This window comes from Dipodomys merriami, unplaced genomic scaffold (genome assembly GCF_024711535.1).
Source record: "Dipodomys merriami isolate MVZ:Mamm:240054 unplaced genomic scaffold, mDipMer1.0.p SCAF_2, whole genome shotgun sequence".
Taxonomy (NCBI): Eukaryota; Metazoa; Chordata; class Mammalia; order Rodentia; family Heteromyidae; genus Dipodomys; species Dipodomys merriami.
In genome coordinates, this window is record NW_027203381.1 from 59,589,896 (window position 1) to 59,604,648 (window position 14,753).

A 14,753-nucleotide genomic window follows, 5' to 3' on the forward strand; every position below is an offset into this window, starting at 1 on the left:
CTGTTTTAAAAAGAACAAAATTGTTGGGTACTGATGACTCATGCCTATAATGCTAGGTAGAGTATGAGGCTGAGATCTGAGGATCAAGTTTCAAAGTTGGCTCTGGCAGACAAATCACTAAACTCTTATCTCCAACTAGCCAGCAAAAAGCTGAAATGAAGGCATATCTCAAGTGGTAGAGTGCTAAATAAGCATAAAAGCAAGTAAGAGTGTAAGGCCCTGAGTTCAAGCCACAGTACCATGATAAATAATAACAGCCCCCAAACAGGCCAAGCAAGTAAAGATAAGCCCCCTCCCTCCAGAACACTGCAGAAGAGTCTCAGAGTAACTCAGAAAGGTTGAGCAGGGCACTATGAAACTATGAGCGTTCATCACAGAACGCTCTAGTCTGAGCAGGTAGCAAGAAAGACCAGATTTACTGATAACTATCTTGTGTGGAAGACAAACTGCCCCTCAAACAGTCAGTGTCTTCTTTCTTATCTTAAAGCAAACAGCCAAAAATTCAGGAGACCACCCTGTTCCTGTTCTGTTTCAGTAGTAAAGTAATAACTTCTCCGAAACTCCTCCAAGAACAAAGACTGAGCTAATGGTCAACCAAGTCACAGACCTGTGACCTGTGACTGCTAACGCAGAATTAAAACTCTGCAGACCTTTCTCACCTCCTGCCCCAATTCTCACTATTTAAACTGAAGCCAATGTCAGTACCTCTGGAAACACATGTACCGAAATGCTGTTTTCCAATGGCTGCCATGTAATAAATGTCCTTTCTCTATCACTTACCATGTGTCTTTGCATATGTATCTTTGCTAATGGCCAGACCTAACTTGCAACTCCTGGACTGTGGGGCATGGGGTCTAAAAACTCCAGTTTCAATGTCATGATAAACCCCTAGCATGAGGGCATGTGGGGTGTCTAGGACTCCAGCAACCAAAAAGCGCCCTTGCAGAAGTAGGAAATTACAAGGTGTAAGGGGGTGGGGGTGGGGCCTCAGGCTGGAGAGGTATTTCCTATAAAGTGGAGAAATGAGGGAGAAGCAGGGAAGCTGAGAGATATTAGAGTTAATCATTCATGAAGGAAAGGCCAGTGAGAAACTTCAAACGATCAAAAGATGAAGAAACCTTGAAATATAATTTTAGATAGTGGGTTTTGTTTTTTTTTTTTTGTCATTGTTGTTAGTCCTGGGGCTTAAACTCAGAGCCTGGGCCCTGTCCCTGAGCTTCTTTTGCTCAAGACTAGCATTCTACCACTTGAGCCACAGTGCCACTTCTAACTTTTTCTGTTCATGTGGTGCTGAGAAATTGAACCCAGGGTTAATGCATGCTAGGCAAGCACTCTACTGCTAAGCCACATTCCCAGCTCTCCTCTTCACATTTCAATAATTTCCATCCGTTCTTACAGTGGCAGCATTTCTTTAATTTCCCACCATAAATCAAAGTCCATCCTTCACCCATCCTGTCACACCTTTTGCATTTGCACACTGATGATGCCAAAAAGTAAACGTGTGTGTGTGTGTGTGTGTGTGTGTGTGTGTGCATCCTACATCTTACATCTTAGCAGATTTGAACACACTCACTTTCTGTGGGAGCCGGGGGGTTGTTGAAAAAGTAGGGACTGTAAGGATATATTGAAGAACAGAGCCAGCCTCAGAATGGCTGGAACTGGGAAGCTTAGCCTCTTCAGAAACCCACGACCTCTTGAACCACTCCATGAAGAGCTTGGCATAGTCTTCCAACCAGGCTTGAAGAGGCTGAAAGAGTAGCCCCCAGTGGCCACCCAAGGCTCACCCTGAGGATACGCTGAACACTGAATACCTTTGCAAGCTTACTTTTCCGTATTTTCTCTTCATATTAGTCACATTTTCATTTCAGTACAGGGATTTGAACTAGAGCCTTGTGTTGGGTAAGCAGGTTCTCTACCACTTGAATCTCACTCCCCAGCATTTTTTTTTTTTTGCTTTATTTTTTCAAGGAGGGTTTCATACTTTTTGCCTGGAGTCCACCTCAGACCTCAATCCTACTTAAGTGTTTCCCTTAGAAGCACAGGTTCAGGCCCCTACACCTGGCTTATTTGTTGAGATGAGCTTCTCCCACCTCCCAGACTGGCCTCTAACTATGATTCCCCAGATTTTTGCCTCTCAAGTAGCTGGTATCGTTAAGAAGCAACCTAAGGGGCTGGGAAGATGGCTCAGCGGTAGAGCGCTTGCCTTGCATGCATGAGGCGCTGGGTTCGATTCCCCAGCACCACATAAGCAAAAAGAAAAAAAAAGCTGGAAGTGGCGCTGTGGCTCAAGTAGTAGAGCACTAGCCTTGAGCTGAAGAGCTGAGGGACAGTGCCCAGGCCCAGAGTTCAGGCCTCACGACCGGACCCCCCACCCCCCCAAAAAAGGAAGCAACCTAAAAGATGCTTTGCTGAGCCCTGTGAATTACCTAAAAGTTCCCTAACTTTGTATCTGTAACCTTTGATCTGAGCTATTCTGTTTGCAGTCGACTTTATGCTTGTCTTGGGTTCCAAGACAGAAGATTTACAGATAAACATCTGGTGTTGAAGGCAAACTGCCCCTAGAATAGGCAATGCCTTCTTCTTATCATCTTAAAAGAAACACCCAAAAACTCAGGGCACTGCCCACCAGATAACCTGTTCCTGCTCCCCTTCCAATGGGAAAGTCCTCCAAGGACTAAAGATTAAGCTAAATGTACTGAAGCGCCATCTTTGCATGGCTACCATGTGATCCATTTCCTTTCTCTACCTTCCACCAGGTATCTTTATTTGGCATTTGGGGACAAGTGTCTGGGTCTAACTTGGTACTCTTGGACTTTGGACATGGGCTCTAAAAACCTGGTTTTAGTATTGTAGGTGTAAGCACCAAGGAACAGTGACAGGATGATTTCTAGTCTTGAAGGGTCACCTGTGGCTAGCTCCACTATTTTTTGATAAGAAGATTTTATTTATTTATTTTTGTTGTGCGTCATGGGGCTTGAACTCTGGGCCTGGGCACTGTCCCTCAGGTCTTCAGCTCAAGCTGAGCACTCTACCACTTGAGCCACACTGCCACTTCAGGTTTTCTGGTGGTTTACTGGAGATAAGTCTCACAGACTTTCCTGCCTGGGCTGGCTTTGAACCGTGATCCTCAGATCTCAGCTTTCTGAATAGCTAGGATTACAGGTGGGTGCCACCGGTGCCCGGCAAGAAGATATTTTTATCTATGCCCAAATATGACTCTCCCCTTCAATTGGTTTCTTAACCACTTCCTACTGCCCTTCTATCATTTTCTACCTTTATCTTGTTTTGTCATTTTTGTTTCTTTCCTGCCCCCACCTCCCCCCTCCAGAAGTGAATTGGCAGAAATCCTGACTATTCCTACTCTTTTTTTTCCCACTTGCCATTTAGATTTGCATTTACCTGGAACTCTAAATATTACTTGTAAGGATTCCATAGCAGACACTTGCAGTTTGCTTTCTATAAATGTTAAGACATCAATTTTTAGGTTCTTAATAAAATATTAAATCATCTTTCACATCCAACGTAGGTTTTTCAAAGAAATTTTTATATAAGCATTCCCCACTCCGTTTTATTCTGTATAAGTTTTCACGTTATTGCCTTCAAATGATCATTTTGGAGATCCCAGTGAAGCAGTTAATAGGAATCCAAAGATTACAATGGAGAAGGAATAAATTGGTACAGCCTTTTAGTCAAGCAATTTGGCAATGTAGTACTTACCAAGAACCATTTTTGTCTGAACTCACTTTTAAGAATCACTGTTAAGAGCTGGGCGACGGTGGCTCACACCTGTAATCCTAGCTACTCAGGAGGGTGAGAGCTGAGGATCACGATTCAAAGCCAGCCCAGGCAAGGAAAGTCCGTGAGACTATCTCCAATAAACCACTAGAAAACAGGAAGTGGTGCTGTGGTAAGCAGTTGAGCACTCGCCTTGAGCTGAAGAGCTGAGGGATAGCACCCAAACCCAGAGTTCAAACCCCATGACCAACCAAAAAAAAAAGAATCACTGTTAAGAATCTTTCCACTAGAAATACAGTCAGGTGCAGCCAACAATGGGCTACATATGGATAGTGGTCCCCCTAAGATGAGTCAGCCTTGTGATGTTATAGCCATCTCACTTTGCATAAGTCTACTGGATGAGGTTCACATAATGTCAAGATCACCTAACACCACTGGTCTCAGACTATATCTCCATCGTTAAGTGATGTATGACTCAATGAGAAAGGTGGTCAAACACAACAATATATTTATTACAACATTATTTGTGTAGCAAATGGATACAAATCAATGTCCAGCAAAAGGAAAATAAAATTTCATAATCATATGATAATTCTATGGCAGAACTGGGGGCATAGCTCAAATGGAAGGGGCTACTTCTTCAGCTTGCCTAAGGTCTTTGGTTCAATCCCCCAAACTACAAAACATAGATATCTAGCCAGATACAGATAGATAAATAAATAAAATGATGCAGCAGTTAAAAGCTATGTTTTTCCTTGAATGTAGTTTCTTGTCTAAAGTATCTGGGTAAACTGTCTAAGTGACTTCAAGAATGGAAAGTGGGAGTAGTTCTGGTGTTTTTTGTTTTTTCATTTTTGTGTGTGTGCTGGTATTAGGGCTTGAATTCAGGGCCTAGGCACTATCCTTTCAATTTTTTTTTTTTTTTTTTTTGGGGTCCGGTCGTGGGGCCTGAACTCTGGGCCTGGGCGCTGTCCCTCAGCTCTTCAGCTCAAGGCTAGCGCTCTACCACTTGAGCCACAGCGCCACTTCCGGCTTTTTTCTTTTTGCTTAATGTGGTGCTGAGGAATCGAACCCAGGGCCTCAGGCATGCAAGGCAAGCACTCTACCACTGAGCCACCTTCCCAGCCCCTATCCTTTCAATTTTTGCCCCATGATAATGTTCTACCACTTAAACCACAGTTCTATTTTCAAGCAAGAAGCCCTCTTAGAAAGGAGAGATATTACAGGGAGGGCCCAAAAATCCTATGTATAAATTGTGTCCAAAAGTCTAGTTGATCCCTGAACCACACAAGTATGAGACTGATTTCAGCTATCAATAAAATTGGTCATCCAGGAACCACTGGCTCATGCCTGTAATCTCAGGAGAGGCTGAGCTCTAAGAATCACAATTCAAAGCCAGCCCAGGCAGGAAAGTCTGTAAGACTCTATCTCCAACTAACCACCAGAAAACCAGAAGTGGATTTGTGGCTTAAAGTTGTAGAACACTAGTCTTGAGCAAAAGAGCTCAGAGACAGCACCCAGGCCCTGAGTTCAGGCCCCATAACTGACAAACAATGAAAGAAAGAAAGGAAGAAATGAAGGAAGGAAGGAAGGAAGGAAGGAAAGAAGAAAGAAAGAAAGAGAGAAAGGACTGATCACTGAGCCGTCATCAAAGAAACAGAGATTATAGTCCAAGTCCAATCAATTTAATTGTCTGAGTAAAATAACTCATTCTTTAGAGAATGTAATAAAATGTATAATCTCTACAACATAGCATTTATAAGGTCTGATACAGTCTGAACATTCATGAAAATGTGACCCATATTCAAGATAAGAGAAAATCAACAGAAACTAACAGAGAATAGATTCAAAATTTGAAATTAGCTGATTAAGAGGTAGAAACATCTACAATCATACTCAAAGAGGAAAAGGAAAGTATGTTTATTATGAATGAAAAGAAGAGCATCCCAGGGGTGGGAAGGTGACTCAGTGGTAGAATGCTTGCCTTGCATGCCTGAGGCCCTGGGTTTGATTCCTCAGCACCACATAAGCAAAAAACTAAAAATAAAAAAGCGGGAAGTGGCACTGTGGCTCAAGTGGTAGAGCGCTAGCCTTGAGCTGAAGAGCTGAGGGACAGTGCCCAGGCCCAGAGTTCAGGCCCCACGACCGACCAAAAAGAAAAACAAAAAGAAAAGAAGGGCATCTTAGGAGACATAGAGAAACTACAAAATGGAACCAAATAGAAGTTCTTGAGCTGAAACACAATATTAGAAATGAAAGAAATATACAACTTCATTGTACAGACTTAATTGCAGCGTCTAGATGATAGAGAAACAACCCAGGATGTTTGAAAAGTATCTAGTCTAAATAATAAAGGGAAAAAATACTGAAAACAGGAACAGAGCTCCAAGAACATGAGGAAAAATATAAAAAATTAGATGGGCTGGGAAGGTGGCTCAGTGGTAGAATGCTTGCCTTGCATGCACGAGGCCTTGGGTTTGATTCCTCAGCACCACATAAGCAGAAAAAGCTGGAAGTGGCGCTGTGGCTCAAGTGGTAGAGTGCTCACCTTCAGCTGAAGAGCTGAGGGACAGCGCCCAGGCCCAGAGTTCATGCTCCAGACAAAAAAAAGAAAATTAGACATATGTGTTATCAAGAGAGAGACTAAGACAAAGGGAATATTTTAGGAAACAAACCCCAAAGAGTTTCTATACAGGAGGTCTCCAATTTACAATGGTCTCACTTACAATTTTTAATATAATTTTATTGTTGTTATTAAGGTGTTGTTCAGAGGGGTTACCACTTCATAAGTTAGATATGAGGACAATTCTTTTTGAACATTATCACCCCTTCCTTCACTCTACCCCAGTTACCCCTTTCGTTCCTGCCCACTGACTTACATTTAAAAATTTTTATGATGTTGTGAAATCCATATACCTTTGTTTGAGAAGACATACTTTGAATTTAAAGTTTTGGTTCTTTTCCTGGATTAGTAACATGCTGTATGATACTCTCTCACCCTCCTGAGATGATTTGGCAGCAATTACTCTGGCAATCACACAGATAAACAACATGGCTGTTGTTGAATTCTCATGTCAGGTATATTTGGTGCATTAAATTCCCTTTCAGCTTACGCTATTCTCAATTTACAACAGATTTATCAGAATGTAATTCCAACATAGGTAGAAGAACATCTGTGTTTAGTCAAAAACATAAAGTTAAAGAATGTCAGTGACATCTAAGCAGAGTAACAAAGAAAATGTATGCCTAGATATGAAGAAGCTAGATCTAATATACATGGGAACAAGGTAAATTATAGAAGACACTGGACATTCACACACAGCAAGAGCAAAGGAGGCTAGCCTTAAGAGAGGAACCAAAGGTGCATGCTTTGTACATCTGATCATACAAAATAATAATTATCAAAATGAAAAAAGTACGCCTAGAAACATCAAACTGCCAAAAAATATTACAAAAAGAAAATCATGAAAATACTGCTTACAGGGAAAATCTGAAGCACTCAGAACATGTGAGTGACTAACTTTTATAAGAAACTTATGGAGACAGTTAAAGGACATTTGTTAAATGCTAGAGGAGAGAGGAAGTCACACAGGATTTTATAACCAGCACAATGATCTTTCAATAATAAAAGTGGAAGAATGGCCAGGCACTGGTGGCTCACACCTATAATCCTACCTACTCAGGAGGCTGAGATCAAAGCCAGCCTGAGCAGGAAAGTCCCTCATACTCTTATCTGCAAAAAAACACTAGAAAACCAGAAGTGGTGGTGTGGCTCAAGCGGTAGAGTGCTCGCCTTGAGCTGAAGAGCTGACGGACAGCGCCTAAGCCCAGAGTTCAAGCCCCATGACCAAAAAAAAAATGGAAGAATGATCTTTTCAGATTAAGAAAACTAAGACCATTTTATTATTTTTAACCAGTCTTGGGGCTTAAACTCAGGGCCTGGGCACTGTCCCTGAGCTTCTTTTTGCTCAAGACTAGCACTCTACCACTTGAGCCATAGTGCTACTTCTGGCTTTTTCTGTTTATGTGGTACTGAACAATTGAACCTGGGGGCCTCATACGTGCTAGGCAAGCACTCTACCACTGAGCCTCATTCCTAGCCCTAAGACTATTCTTTTGTCATTTATTTATTGTGCCAATCCTGGAGCTTGAACTCAGAGCCTGGGCACTGTCTCTGAACTTTATGGATCAAAGACTAGCACTCTACCACTTGATCCATAGTGCTACTTCCAGCCTTTTGTGTTTATGTGGTACTGAGGAATCTAGCCCAGGGTTTCATGCATGCTAGACAAGCAGTCTACCACTAAGTCACATTCCTAGCCCTGTGAAACTCTTATCCCCAGTTAACCTCCAGAAAACCAGAAGTGATGCTGTGGCTCAAAGAGGTAGAGCACTAGCCTTAAGCAAAAGAGCTCAAGGACAGCTTCCAGGGCCTGGGTTCAAGCTCCATGACTGACAAAAAAAGTGATACATGTGAAGGTATGTGTCACTAAATGATAGAATACTGGACATCTTGGTTAGTGTGATAATATGCATATGGCATGTAGGTAGGTCTGATCTACCTCTTGAAGGATGAACAAGTACTCTCTTGAGTACTAACTGTAGTTATCATTGCAGAGAGAGGAAAATATCTATAATCTGTATAACATCCCACTATTGCTCATTTAATAATAAAAATTATATAATAAAATAATTAAATTATATAATTAAATATAAATCATATAATAAATATAAATTATATAATTATATATAAATATAAATTGAATAAGAAAATTAAATAAGAAGCCAGGCACCAGTGACTCACGCCTTTAATCTTAGCTACTCAGAAGGCTGAGATCCGAGGATCAAGGTTCAAAGCCAGCCCAAGTAGGAAAGTCCATGAGATTCTTATCTCTAATTAACTGCCAGAAAACCTGAAGTGGCACCATGGCTCAAAGTGGTAGGGAAATAGCCTTGAGCAAAAGAGTTCAGAGACAGGTCCTGAGTTCAAGCCCCATGACCAACAAAAGAAAGAACTCACGAACAAAAGAAAGAGAGAGAAAGAGAGAGAGAGAGAGAGAGAAAGAAAGAAAGAAAGAAAGAAAGAAAGAAAGAAAGAAAGAAAGAAAAAAGAAAGAAAGAAAGAAAGAAAGAAAGAAAAAATACTTTATCCACAATCCTAGACAACCTATATATCTATATCAGTTAAGGTTGTCCGAGAAACAGAATGTATGTGTGTGTCGTGTATGTATGAAGAGATTTATTAAAGGGAATAAGCTTATGTGGTTATAGAGGTTGGCCAGCCCAAGATCTGCAGAGTGATGAGTAAGCTGAGCCCCAGGAGAGCTGACAGTGCAGTTGGAGCCTGAAAGCCTACAACTCAAAACCCAGGACTGATATGTCAGTTCCAGCCTGAGGGCAGCAAAAAGCCAGTTTACCTATTTGAAGGAAGTACAGGCAGAGGAATTCTATCTTATTCGGGGCACCATCACCCTTTTTCTTCTATTTAGGTCTTCAGTGGATTTGATGGCACCTAGCTACATTAGACAGGACAATTCTGATCTCCTCATTCTACTGTTAATCTTATTCAGGAACACCAAGAATGATGCACAGTCATATATCTGGGTATCCTATGGCTTCATCAAATTGACAAATAAAATTAATCATTATAGTGTTTTCTAACAGAAGTAATAGTGCAGCCATTGAATTGCATATGCATATATGTGTACATGTATGTCTGGGTTTGAAACATGATCTTGCTCTGTATCCCACTGCCTGAGCCTCTCAAGTAATATGATTACAGATATACACCATGATGCCCAGCCCTAATACGGTAATTTTAAGGACTAGGGAATATATAGTGAATATATAGTGAATATAGTAAGGAGCTGGATGGAAAAATGAATCATGAAAATCCTGATTTTACCTATGGTTATACTGAGATTAGATAGTCATAAAGATTAGAAAGAAGTAGGAGGAAACAAAAATAGTAGGATCACGGGAGAGAATTTTCTGTGTGTGTGTGTGTGTGTGTGTGTGTGTGTGTGTGTGTGTGTGTGTGTGTGTGTGTGTGTGTGTGTGTGTGTGTGTGTGTGTGTGTGTGTGTGTGTTTGTATGCCAGAACTAGGGCCTGAACTCAAGGCCTCGAGCTCTCCCTTAGCTTTTTTGTGCATGGATAGCACTCTATCATTTAAGCAACTCCTCTAGTTCCTGCATGTTTCTGGCTAATTGAAGATAAGAGTCTCTCTGGATTTGTCTGCCTAAGCTTGCTTTGAACTCAATCCTCAGATCTCAGCTTCTAAGTAGCTAGAATTCCAGGTATGAGCCACCAGTGCCCAACTCCATTTTTTTTTTTTTTTTTTTTTTTTTGCCAGTCCTGGGGCTTGAACTCAGGGCCTGGGCCCTGTTCCTGAGCTTCTTTTGCTCAAGGCTAGCACTCTACCACTTGTGCCACAGTGCCATTTCTGGCCTTTTCTGTTTATGTGGTACTGAGGAACTGAATCCAGGACTTCATGCATGCTAGGCAAGCACTCTACCACTAAGCCACATTCCTAGTCCTAATTTTTTTTTTAATAATCTAATTCAAATGGAAGGATCCAGAAATCCTAGGAGAAGGGAGCAGTGATAACAGTGCTGATACATCATCTACATAGAATATCTACTGTGGGAAGGAGTGATTGCTACTGCCTTCAGTTTAGTTCCTGCCAAGCAGACTGTTATAAAAGAAGGTTGAGTACAAGGAGTCAAGGAAGTGATCACTAGTAGGGGAGTTGGGGAATGAGGATGGGAAAGGCAACGAACCTGTGTGGGATGCTTTAATGAGAAGGCCACCACAGAAAGGACTGAGTCATAATGTACTGGGGCCCTGTGAGAAAAATGTGTGGAATGAGCCTCAGGCTTGTGTCACTAAGAGGATGAAGTACCTATTTATCATTGGTTGAAAGAACTGCTCCTAGGCCATTACCTTCTTTGCATTTCCAGCCTGCCCTCCCCACTCCCCACCCCCCACCCCCCATGGCTGGGTTTAGGCCCTTAGGCAGAGTCACAGGTGCTTCAGTGAGAGGAGTTGGGTGTGTGGGAACAGAGAGTGCTGAGGGATGGGGCAGGGCCCTGGCAAAATCTGTAGAAGTTACTATTACTGAACATCTGCTGTGGTTTTGATACTTGATGAACATTTATTTCCTCTAATGTGTGTGTGTGTGTGTGTGTGTGTGTGTGTGTGTGTGTGTGTGTGCAAGTCCAGGGACTTGAACTCAGGGCCTGGGCACCATCCAAGAGTTTTTTGCTCAAGGCTAGAGTTCTACTACTTGAGCCACAGCTCCATTTCAAACTTGTTTTGGTGCTTAATTGGAGATGAGTCTCACAGATTTTCCTGCCTGGGCTGGCTTCAAAATGTGATCCTCAGACATCAGCCTCCTAAGTAGCTAGGATTACAGATATGAGCCAGCGGTGCCTGACTCCCTACAACAATTTTACGTGGTGAGCATTATTACTGAATAAACTGAATTTCAGAGAAATTATGATGTCCCAAAGTCATGCAGGGCAAGGTACAAAATTAATATGTTATTTAGTCTACAACCGTAAGATTTTTCCCTTTTATCTTGAGTAAACTCAGTACTGGGAACTTCCTATGTGGGTCCATCAACAAAGCAAAAGGGTGACATTGGAAAGTAAGAGTATCCCAGTAAGATCAAAAGCACCATGACTATCTAGATCTAATCATGCAATCAGTAAGTACTAAAATCTGTAAGAGAATGTGAGGGCAAGAGGGCATCTCTATGTCAGAAGCACCAATACCACTGAAGATTCTGGACAGAATACGACCACATTAACCACTTTCCAAGTGAATAACAAAGTCATGATTATGGAAGACAATTTATCAGTGCATTTAGAGAAGCAAATTTGCCTTTGCAAATCCAATAGCTCCATTTTGCCTTCAGTATAATCTCACTAGTAGAGCATTTCGGTGCTTTAAAATTCAGCAACTTCTCCATGTTCATCTTCTACCATATATCAAAGCTATATAAAACTATTTGCTCTGCTGTTTACTTGCTTTGTGTGTGTAGGTTGTGTGCATGCGTGTGCGTGTGTATTTGTGTGTATGTGTCCTGGGGTTGTTCCTAAGCTTGGTTCAAGGCTAGTGCTCTACCGTTTGGGCCACAGCTCCACTTCTGGCTTTTTGTGTGTGTTCAATTGAAGATAAGAGTCTCACATTTTCCTGCCCAGGATGGCTTTGAACCATGATCCTCAGATCTTAGCCTCCTGAGTAGCTAGATTACAGGTAGGAGCCACTGGTGCCATTCCCCATTTCTGTCTGAGGCCTTGTAAGGGAAATTCCTGGAATTCCTTTTGCTTCTCTACTCCACCTATGGAAATTCTACTTACTACTATTCAAGATTCAGCTTTTTTTTTTCTTTTTCCGGTCAGTAGTAGGACTTGAACTCAGGGCATGGGCCCTGTCTTTAGGCTCTTTTTACTCAAGATTAGTGTTCTACCACTTTGAGTTATAGTACCACTTCCAGTTTTCTGGTGGTTAATTGGAGATAAGAGTCTCATGGACTTTCCTGCCTAGGCTGGCTTCAAACCAATCATGAGATCTCAGCCTCTGAGTAGCTAGGATTACAGGCATGAGCCATCAGTGTCAGGCTAGTCATTTCTATTACAGTAAAGTTTCTGGATCTTTTTCAAACCATATCTCATACCAACCTTCCCTTAGACAACTGCTAATTCATAGTATATATAATCAGTCTTCTGAATCTCTACCATCTGGATGATTTTGTATTTTTTTCATAAATTATTAATTATAGATTAGGAAATCCACAATTTTTTCCCACTCCTCCAAATGAAAAATGGTCTCATAGTCTTGAATATGTTTTGGTCTCTCTCTCTTCTTCAATTTAAAATTCCCCCTCGTAGCTCTGTAATCCTTCCTTGCTAAACACCTAAGGTGAGATGCTATTCCACAGGAAACTCTTCCAAATGCCAGACCAGGTTAATTGCTGTCTCTATTCCTAAAGCACCTTATGTACACACTTTCTTATGAATACTTTTGTGCTGTTTCAGAAGTGTTGACTTTATTATTAATTTCCCATGAGTTTTTAATGGAAACGAAAGGTAGCATGTTGTATATAGCACCACCATGTTGCAGGCACTATACTAGTTGTACAATTGTGTGTGAGGTAGAACCACCATCCCCAAGAGGAAAAAGAGGACAAAGAGATATGTAACTCATCAAGCAAAGCTCCACTAGTGAATGGTGATGCTCAAGAAAAGCAAGTGGAGGGGAAGGGAAAAAACAAATTGTTAAAACAGGGATACAGGAGGACCCATTGCAACAATGAGATGTACAAGTACAAGTTGTTATGTTGAAAAATGAACTTTACAACTTTGGTGGGGGGGGCGGAAGGGGGTTAGGATACAAAGGGACAGGAAGGAGAAACAAAGCAGGAGGCTACAATGCTTGATAAGAAATGTACTCATGGGCTGGGAAGGTGGCTCAGTGGTAGAGCGCTTGCCTTGCATGCCTGAGGCCCTGGGTTCGATTCCTCAGCACCACATAAGCAAAAAGAAAAAAGCTGGAAGTGGCGTTGTGGCTCAAGTGGTAGAGTGCTAGCCTTGAGCTGAAGAGCTGAGGGACAGCGCCCAGGCCCAGAGTTCAGGCCCCATGACCGGACCCAAAAAAAAAAAAAAAAAGAAAAAAAAAAAGAAATGTGCTCATTATCTTACCCATGTAATTGTAACCCTTCTGTACAGTATTTTCACAATAAAAATATATTTTAAAAATCCCACAAAAAAAAGAAAAGCAACAACAAAAATGTTTGAACAGAGATGGCTAAACAAACAATTAAGAAGAAGAAGCCAAGCTGGGTATCAGTGGCTCACGTCTGTAATCCTAGCTACTCAGGAGGCTAAGATCTGAGGATCACAGTTCAAAGTCATCCCAGGCCAAAAAGCCTGACACTCTTATCTCCAATTAACCACCAGAAAACCACAAATGGCACTATGGCTCAAAGTAGTAGAGATCTAACTTAGAGCACAAAACCTCAGGGACAGTGCCCAGGCCCTGAGTACAAGCCCCGTGACTGACAAAAAAAAGGAAGCAAGAGGAGGAGAAAGGGAATATCAAAGCAGAAACCCAAATTTCAAGGCATTTGCATAGACAAATTCAGAACAGGAGGAGGTAACAATGCTTGATAGGAAATATACTCATTACGGTGCTCATGTAACTGTAACCCCTCTGTACAGTATTTTTATGATAAAAAACTTATTAAAACAACAAAAAAATTCAGAACAAAGCCAAAAATGCCTCATTACGGTGCTCATGTAACTGTAACCCCTCTGTACAGTATTTTTATGATAAAAAACTTATTAAAACAACAAAAAAATTCAGAACAAAGCCAAAAATGCCACAAAACAGTTCAAGAGAAATGAAAAGACTGAGAGCATAGATTAGAAAGATTTGACCGAGCCAGGCCCTGGTGGCTCACGCCTATAATCCTACCTATGCAGGAGGTTGAGTTCTGAGAATTGCAGTTCAAAGCCAACCTGGGCAAGACTTTTATCTCCACTAAACTACCAAAAACAGCTGAAAGTCGTGCTGTGGTTCAAAGTGTTAGAGCCATAGCCTTGAACAAAAATGTTCAAGCACAGCACCCAGGCCCTGAGTTCAATTGTCAGGATGGGCACAAAAAGGAAAAAAAAAAAAAAAAAACAAGAAAGGAAGGAAGGAAGGAAAACTATAGCTCTCCTATCATTTTGTCTTCAGTGCTTAACTGTGTGTATCACATAAGCTAAAGGCTCAATCAATATTTTGTTAAATTAAAAAAAAAAAGCAGAGTCCAGTCATTAACCTGTTACAGGACCAACGGCCATTTGAAAAGCCCATTATAGCACTCCGGATAATAGATCCTTCCAAGCACAGCATCCAGGGTCAGACATGGGACTGACAAGAAACTCCAATGATTCATCTTCCTGCTCCATCAGTCTCTTACCCAAAGGAACCATACTGGCCCACAGGAACCATAACACAATGGTTGTTG